The sequence below is a fragment of the Chiloscyllium plagiosum genome, unplaced genomic scaffold (assembly GCF_037043375.1).
Source record: "Chiloscyllium plagiosum isolate Xiang-an unplaced genomic scaffold, Cpla_swu_hap1 HiC_scaffold_48, whole genome shotgun sequence".
NCBI classification, from domain to species: domain Eukaryota; kingdom Metazoa; phylum Chordata; class Chondrichthyes; order Orectolobiformes; family Hemiscylliidae; genus Chiloscyllium; species Chiloscyllium plagiosum.
This window is the reverse complement of record NW_028270186.1, coordinates 49,407,752-49,415,311: the sequence shown is the minus strand read 5'-3', so window position 1 is coordinate 49,415,311 and position 7,560 is coordinate 49,407,752.

The window sequence follows — 7,560 nt, the reverse complement described above, 5'->3', positions numbered from 1 at the left end:
CGTGAATAAGAAGGGGCATTTACTTATGGGATATGCGGAAATAGCCATGACATTGAACAGGCATTTGTGTCGGTCTTCACAGTGGAGGATATTAATAACATGCCAGCAATTGACAAAGTGATGACGGTTGGTGACGACTTGGGAACAGTCATTATAACAAAAGATCGAGTGTTGGATTGTTGGAGCTACTTAACATCGCAGGGTGTTAAACGCGATGGTGTGTTAAAAAGAAGTTTGCTGACCGTATTTTTCCAAAATTCGTTGGTGTCTGGGGCAGTCCCAGCTAATTTTGAAAACAAAAATATGACATCACTGTTTAAAAAGGGAGGCAGACAGAATATGAGGAATTAGATCAGATTACTTACAGTGTCGAAACAGGCCCTTCAGCCCAACAAGTCCACACCGACCGCCGAAGCGCAAGCCACCCAGACCCATTCCCCAACATTATAGAACTTTGTTTAACCTCTGCAGTGCAGAAATTTCTTGAGTATATTATCGAGGAAGAAATAGCAGGGCATCTCGACAGAAACTGGACAGACGCAGCATGGGTTAATGAAGGGCACGTCATGCCTGAAAAATCTTTTCGAGTTCTATGATGGCATTACGAGCATGGTGTATAACGGGACCCAGTGAATTGGTGTACCTAGATTTTCAAAATGCCATCGACAATTTGCGGTTCAGGGGCTGACAGCAAACGGATGCATGCTGTTAAGGGTAAAGTATGAGCATGGATTCAGGATTGTTTGTCCAACAGGAAGCGCAGAGCGGGGATAAATCAGTGCTATTCTATTGTCCATCAACGGTTTGCCTCAGGGATCGGTACTGGGACCACAATTACTTTCAACTTATATGGATGATTTGGATTTTGGAGCCATTCGCATCGTGCCAAGGTCTGCAGTTGACACAAAGGTGAGTAGCTGAGTATAGAGTGCAGAGGACAGTGAAAATTTGCAAAGGAACATTGAAATATTGGGTTAATGGGAAATATTCTGGCGAATGGAATTCCGGATTTGAAGGTGTTCGCTGATGACAGGAGACTATTGTATCTAAAATTCAGATGAATGAGGCCGGATCTTATGGGAACATATAAAATTATGAAGAGCATGTGTGAGATAGAAGTAGAGAGCATGCTTCCATTGGCGGATGAAACTAGGACAAGAGGGCACAGCCTCAAGATTAGGACGAGCCGAGTTAGGACTGAATTGAGAAGGAATTCCTTCAACCAGAGCAGTACTCTATACGGAACTGCTTGCCAACGAAGTAGTTGATGATACATCAATAATTTTTTTTTAAGATAGGGCTGATTTTTGTTTGAACAATAAAGGAAGTAATGATTACCTTCAGAGGTTGGTTAAGTGGATGCAATCCATGGAAAGATCAGGCATGATCTTATTGAATGGCGAAGTAGTCTCTAAGGCCCGTACGGCATCGTCTTGCTCCTCGTTCTCATGTTCTATGAATGTATGTGTCACATATTCCGCGATTTTAGGGAAAGTTTCCATGGGGCTGTTGGGGGAGGAGTTGAGAGAGAAGGCACAGTGCACCAGGGTCCCGCAGAGGGAATGGTTCCTGGGGAAGGCGGACAAGGGCGGGGAGGAGAATATATGTTTGGTAATAGTATTTCGCTGGAGGTGGTGTAATTAGGAAAATATTTATTTGATGACTTGGAGTACCACAGCGATTAAGGTTCCAGACAATGTTCTGAAAAACATGGGATGAGAATGGAACGTTGCTTCATGATGGACATTTGAAAGTTGGGTCCAAAGTCTTTCTTTGGTTCAGTGAAAGTCACAATGTCTTTGAAAAGCTAACTTTAGCAGCCAAAAGCATTGTGGCCACAAGAGCAGGTCATAGTCAGAGATTTTCGCGACTCCCGAAAGCCTGTCTGACACATAGCCTGCGACAACACGCCACCTATGGTTTGTCACCGGCAGTCTCCACGAACAGCTGTTCTCTCTCCGCGCGAGAGCGTTATTCACCTCATTGACCAAATGTTCTTCTCTTTCTTTTGTTCTTTCCCGAACAATTGTTTACTCCTTTACAATACAGAATGAGACATGATGGGATAGTTTCTGTTCGCCTGGATGATTGCAGTGTTAAAGAAACAATGCACAGGAGAAGCACAGCAGATTAGTCAGCATCTGAGTTGCAAGAGACTTTTAAATTTCAACCTTCTTGAGGATTCCTTAGTGCAGTTGCAACAATATTGAAAAGCTCAACACCATCCAGAACAGAGCAACTGAATTGAGCAGCAACACACAACTAATAAAACATCGACAAACATCCATTCCCACCACAACCAAACACCCAGACATGCAGTCTGCACCATCCACAAGATACACTACAGATATGCACCAAGGGACGTTAAACAGTACATTACAAACTCACAACTACTTCCATCTAAAAGGAAAAGGGTAGTAGATAGATAGGAAAGACCTACAGCCCACTTACCATCCTGCTCTGGAAATATATTGCCATTCCTCCAGAATCACTGGGTCCAAATTGTGGATTTAATTCCCTATGATTTGGGTCTACCGACAGCACACGGAAACGATGGTTCAAGAAAGCAACTCATCACCACCTTGTACAGTCAAATCAGGAATGAACAATAAATGCTGACCTGTTCTGGAATACCTACACCCGACGAAGAATGAAAATCATACGCTTTGGTGTTTTGAGGAGCTCTCTCTTACTGAGATATATCTGGTTTTATTTGAGGGGTATCAAAGATGAGGATTTACATTTGGGAAACTGAAACGAAGCATCACATCAGAATTTGATGGAGTTGCTTTGTTCCATGTAGCCTTAACCTCACCGGCCTTTGAAAATGAAAGCAGAATGTTACATTCACAGTGGAGTGAAAGCATTCACTATCTGAACTATCGAGATATAATTGGAGGGGCGCTGGAGAGAAACTGCGGTAATGTGGTGACGATTCAATTACTTGTCTGTACTGAAAATTCATCAGTGCAACCACATCGGGGAAAAGCCATTCAACTGTTCTGAGTGTGGAAAGGGAGTTACTCAGTTTTCTAACGTGAAAGGATGCACGTAAGCCATCCATCCTTCTGATACAGCAACGGGTTCACTGTGACAATAATTTGTTTTAATGACGCAGTGTGGGAAATGCTTTAAAAGTTTCCAGTAATTGAGGTCCCATAAACATGTTCACGCTGATGAGAACACAATCTTATGCTCTCACTGACGGATTGTTGTTTCTCTGATATAAGTGAATACCCTTCACAAGGTCTTCATTTCGATGTGAAGAGCATTCAGAAATGCTGATTGCATCGAAATATGTTTTAGTACAAATCCACACTTAACAATGAAGAAGAGGATGAAGTACAGGGCAGTCAATGGATATCTACCAGTCTCCTCTAATTGTACGGAAATCCGGGGAAAAGAATCTTTGAATTTGATGTGATTGAAAACTGAACAATTAAACACCAGATCAATTGAAGAGATTAAACACATCCAATGAAGTAAACCCCGGCTGACAGAATGAACACAGTTCAATTCTCGATGCAATAACTCCATATCGCATTCCCATGCGACCTCACCGGATTGTTTGCACGATTACCGTCTTTCCAGACCGTAGAGGCTACTGCCTTCATTTGAGAAAGAAGGGGCTGTTGGTGATTTAACCAGGTCAGAGAAGATTTAGAGAAAGACAACTTTTAAATTAACCTCAAACCATTGATAGGAATTCGAACCACGCTGCAAGCATCACACTGTTTTATAAGCCAACAAAGCAGCCAACTGATCGAAACAGATTCCACCTGAATGGGCTATCACACGTGCGAATGAGTAATTGAATCCCTCGCTACCCACAGTGCAAATTAACTGCCTCTCCACGCACGGTGTCTCAGTCTTTAGCACTGCTGCCTCAAAGCATGAGGGGCTGGCTTCGATTACAGCCTCGGAGGCCTGTCTGTGTAGCGTTTGCACATTCTCCACGTGTCTGCGTGAGTTTCCTCCAGGTCCTCAAATTTCATCCCACAAGACAAAATGGTGCGCCGGATCGGTGAATTGGCCATGATATATTACCAATACCGTAGGTTAATAGTTGGGGTAAATATAAGGGAGGGTAATGGATTTGAGTGTTTTTTGGAGGGTTTGTGTGGACCTGTTGGGCCGAAGGGCCTGATGCTGCACTGTAGGGATTCTCGTGTGTTTTCTGATGTTCCATCACATCATTGCTACTCCTTAAGCTCTTTTCAAAGTCAGACCATTAACGTTTTCTCTCATTTGTGGGAACAAGTCCATATCTGCTGAGATTGGAGACCCGAGTTAATCACTTCCCAGGCAAGGAGCAAGTAAATGTTTCTCGCTCGTGTGAATATACTCGTGCTCACTGAATAGAGATGACCAGGTGAATCTCTTTCCACACTCAGTGCAGGCCTCTCTTCAGTGTGCCCATTCAAGTTCGTTTGACCCTTTGCTGATTTAGTAAATTCCTTCTCATACACAGAACAGACGAATAGTGTCTTTCCAGTGTCATGTCGTTTGGGTGACATTAGGCGGGGTTGTGAAGATAATCGCTTACCAAAAGAGAAGACAAATCGTCTCTCCCTTTGTTGAAGTCGTTTGCGTGCCATTAGGATTGATCCCGAGTGAATACCTTCCCGTCCATGGAACAGCTGTGTGGCTTGTCCCCATGTGAACAGATTGATGTTGAATTAAGATTTTGAATTTACAACTTTTGCAGATCAGAAAGTTTATTTTTCAACAGTATGGGAAATGACATGCAAACCTGTCTACACACAGCATGGCCAATAAGAACACAGAAAATCAAGCCTGTCCAAGCCATACAAGGAACACCCAAAATGCCTCAGCATTGACCAAACAGGCTGACAAGGGAAACCATACATGATCACAGTTATTCACAAACCAGGGAATACACTTCCCAGACAATCTACCAATAAGCTTCCTCGACAAGATAAACACAGCTGAACCAAAGGCCGAAGGGTAATCTTGTACCCCAGTGATATCAAAGCCACGTGAAGCTCAGGTCAGCCAGGGATGCACCAGAATACCTTGCCCATCTCTGGAGAGCAACAATGGTATCACCTTACTGCCAAGGAAAGGGACATTCTCACATGCCCACGAAGAGAGCTGGAAACCCCGATTCCATTCCAGAACTGCTTAATGCTGCTGGATGCTTGATTGTGTCCAAATTGCATCAATCACGGCCAGAGCTTGTGCCGTAACCCGGATCCAGCCAGGGGAGAGCCGGACGGGCAAGGGAAGCCTGGCAAAATAGAATGAGAGGCTGCTGATTAAATTTTTCGCATCAATCCTAAGAAAGTCCTCAGCTCGAAGGAAATTGACCGGGGCTCCGCCAGTTCACTTTTTTTTCTGTCTTATGGTTTGTGAGCATTTGCTTTGGATGTGTCTGTTTGTTTTGCGGTTGCTGACTGCATGTATTGTCAGTTTCAGTTGTCTCGTCTAAGTGTCTTTATCCATCAGACAAGTGTTTGTTTACAGTGCGGTGCGCGATAATCCTTTATTGCTTGACCTGCCAATCACTCACTGCTTGTGTGTTCCGGAAGTACTCCCTTTGTCTTTCCTCGAAAACTGAAGTGCAATGCTTAGCAGTCAGCGCAGGACGTCCAGTACGCCATGGGGGCAGGGAATTCCACCCATTGCTGGGATGTGCTAGCTGGGCAACCCCAACCATGTGGTGGGAACGGCCCAGAACCGAAGTTGTACAAGACGATATTGAGGAGGCATGTAAGTTTCGATTCCCTACAGTGTAGAAACAGGACCGTCGACCCAACCAGTCCACCCCGACCCTCGGAAGAGTAAGCTACGCAGACCCATTTCCCTCCCAGCAATGCACCTGACACTATGGGCAATTTAGCACGGCGATTTCACTTGACTTGCACACCTTTGTGATTGTGTGAGGAAACAGGAGCACACGGAGGAGTCCCACGCAGACATGGGGAGAATGTGCAAACTGCACACAGACAGTCGCCCAAGGCTGAAATCGAATCTGGGACCCTGGCGCTGTGAGGTAGCAGTGCTAACCACGCCGCCCTGTAAGTACGTGAAAATCAAAATAAAGATAGGAGATTCTCTTGTTATTCTCTTGTTATACCTGGTTCACTGGCAGACACTGTGCTGAAAGAGACAGGGGATGGTGATTAGTTTACCCACTTTACAGGAGACTTTTAAACATGTCCACAAGGAAATTGGCCATATGGGAGGTCCTTTAAATCAGGTAAACTTGAATATTGTAGCACGGCCATTACGGGAGGGCACGTTGACCCCTCCTGGGACACTGTATACATGCTGCAGTGTCTTGCAAAGTTTGGGCAGGTTGCCCAGGAGTATCAGGCCGCGAAGGCGAAAGACTGCTGCAATAACAATCGACATTGTGATCAAAATAATTCCAGATACAGCCACACCGCCCTATGCCCCACAGTACCCGAAGTTTCCCATACTGGCTTCAAAGCCAGACCCGTTGGGCCTGAATGAAGTAGCTGCATTTTTTTTACCTTGCATTACACAGCAAGCCCGCGATGGGACACATTAGCCGCCGGGCAGTATGAATCACCACTGCTGCCCAACACAAACGATAACTCCAGACTCACAAGAAGCCCGAGTGCTTGCCGAAATTACCAGGCCACCAACTGTCAGTTTCCCCGCATCATAATTGGGTGCACTCCCCTGTATAAGACCTGGATCCACGCAGAGATCCGGGCCATGCTACAAGATGCCCCAGACCCGTTAAAGTGACAGCTCCCGTTCTACAATTGGGCCCTCGAGATTTCCTGTATTTTCAACTGTCGGTCCCAAGATGTGCAGACCGTATTACAGCTTGTGCATATGACCCACTGGGTGACCATTAGCCCTGTTATTGACATCCCCCTGGGACACCGCTTCAGACTGGGAAAACGTGGCTGCTGGCACCGTGAAGGATGCAATAAAGGCCAGTGCAAGACTGCACGCCGATTTCGGGCTGTTATCCAGTGTCTGCAGACAACCAAGCATTTGCTCGATGTCATTGTCCGCTTCAGGGAGATCTGCGACTCCTCGTCCGACATTCCATTAGCAGAGAATGAAAAGCTTGCCGTGCAGACCTTACATATGCTCACGTTTTCACGTTGCACAATCGAACGACGAGCAGGACGGACAATTTAATTGTACTTAATAACTTGGACGGGAATGGGTTGTTCACTACACCAAAACCGACGGGGGCATTCGACTGGCTCGCACAACCTGACAACCACAGGGACACCACCAGGCCAGTACAGCAAACTAGGGCAATTCAAAGAAGGCAGTGCTGGAACAGTGTGAAATTGGAACACTGAGTGACACAGTGCTGGTACAGGCAATGTCCCCCAGGGCCATCTACCCTCTCCCTCTCCCCTCAGGCACGACAGCAGTCCACCACACAACAGAGGCAGCTTCAACATGCTGCCTACACTGTGGCTGATCCCTTCCCCCGTGCTCCAGCAACTAACTAGGGCTATCGTGAGAGTGAGTTTTCACAGGCGATCTCAATATGTCTCTCAAACGCTCCGTCTGAAATTCCGATGAAGGATGTGGAGGTGG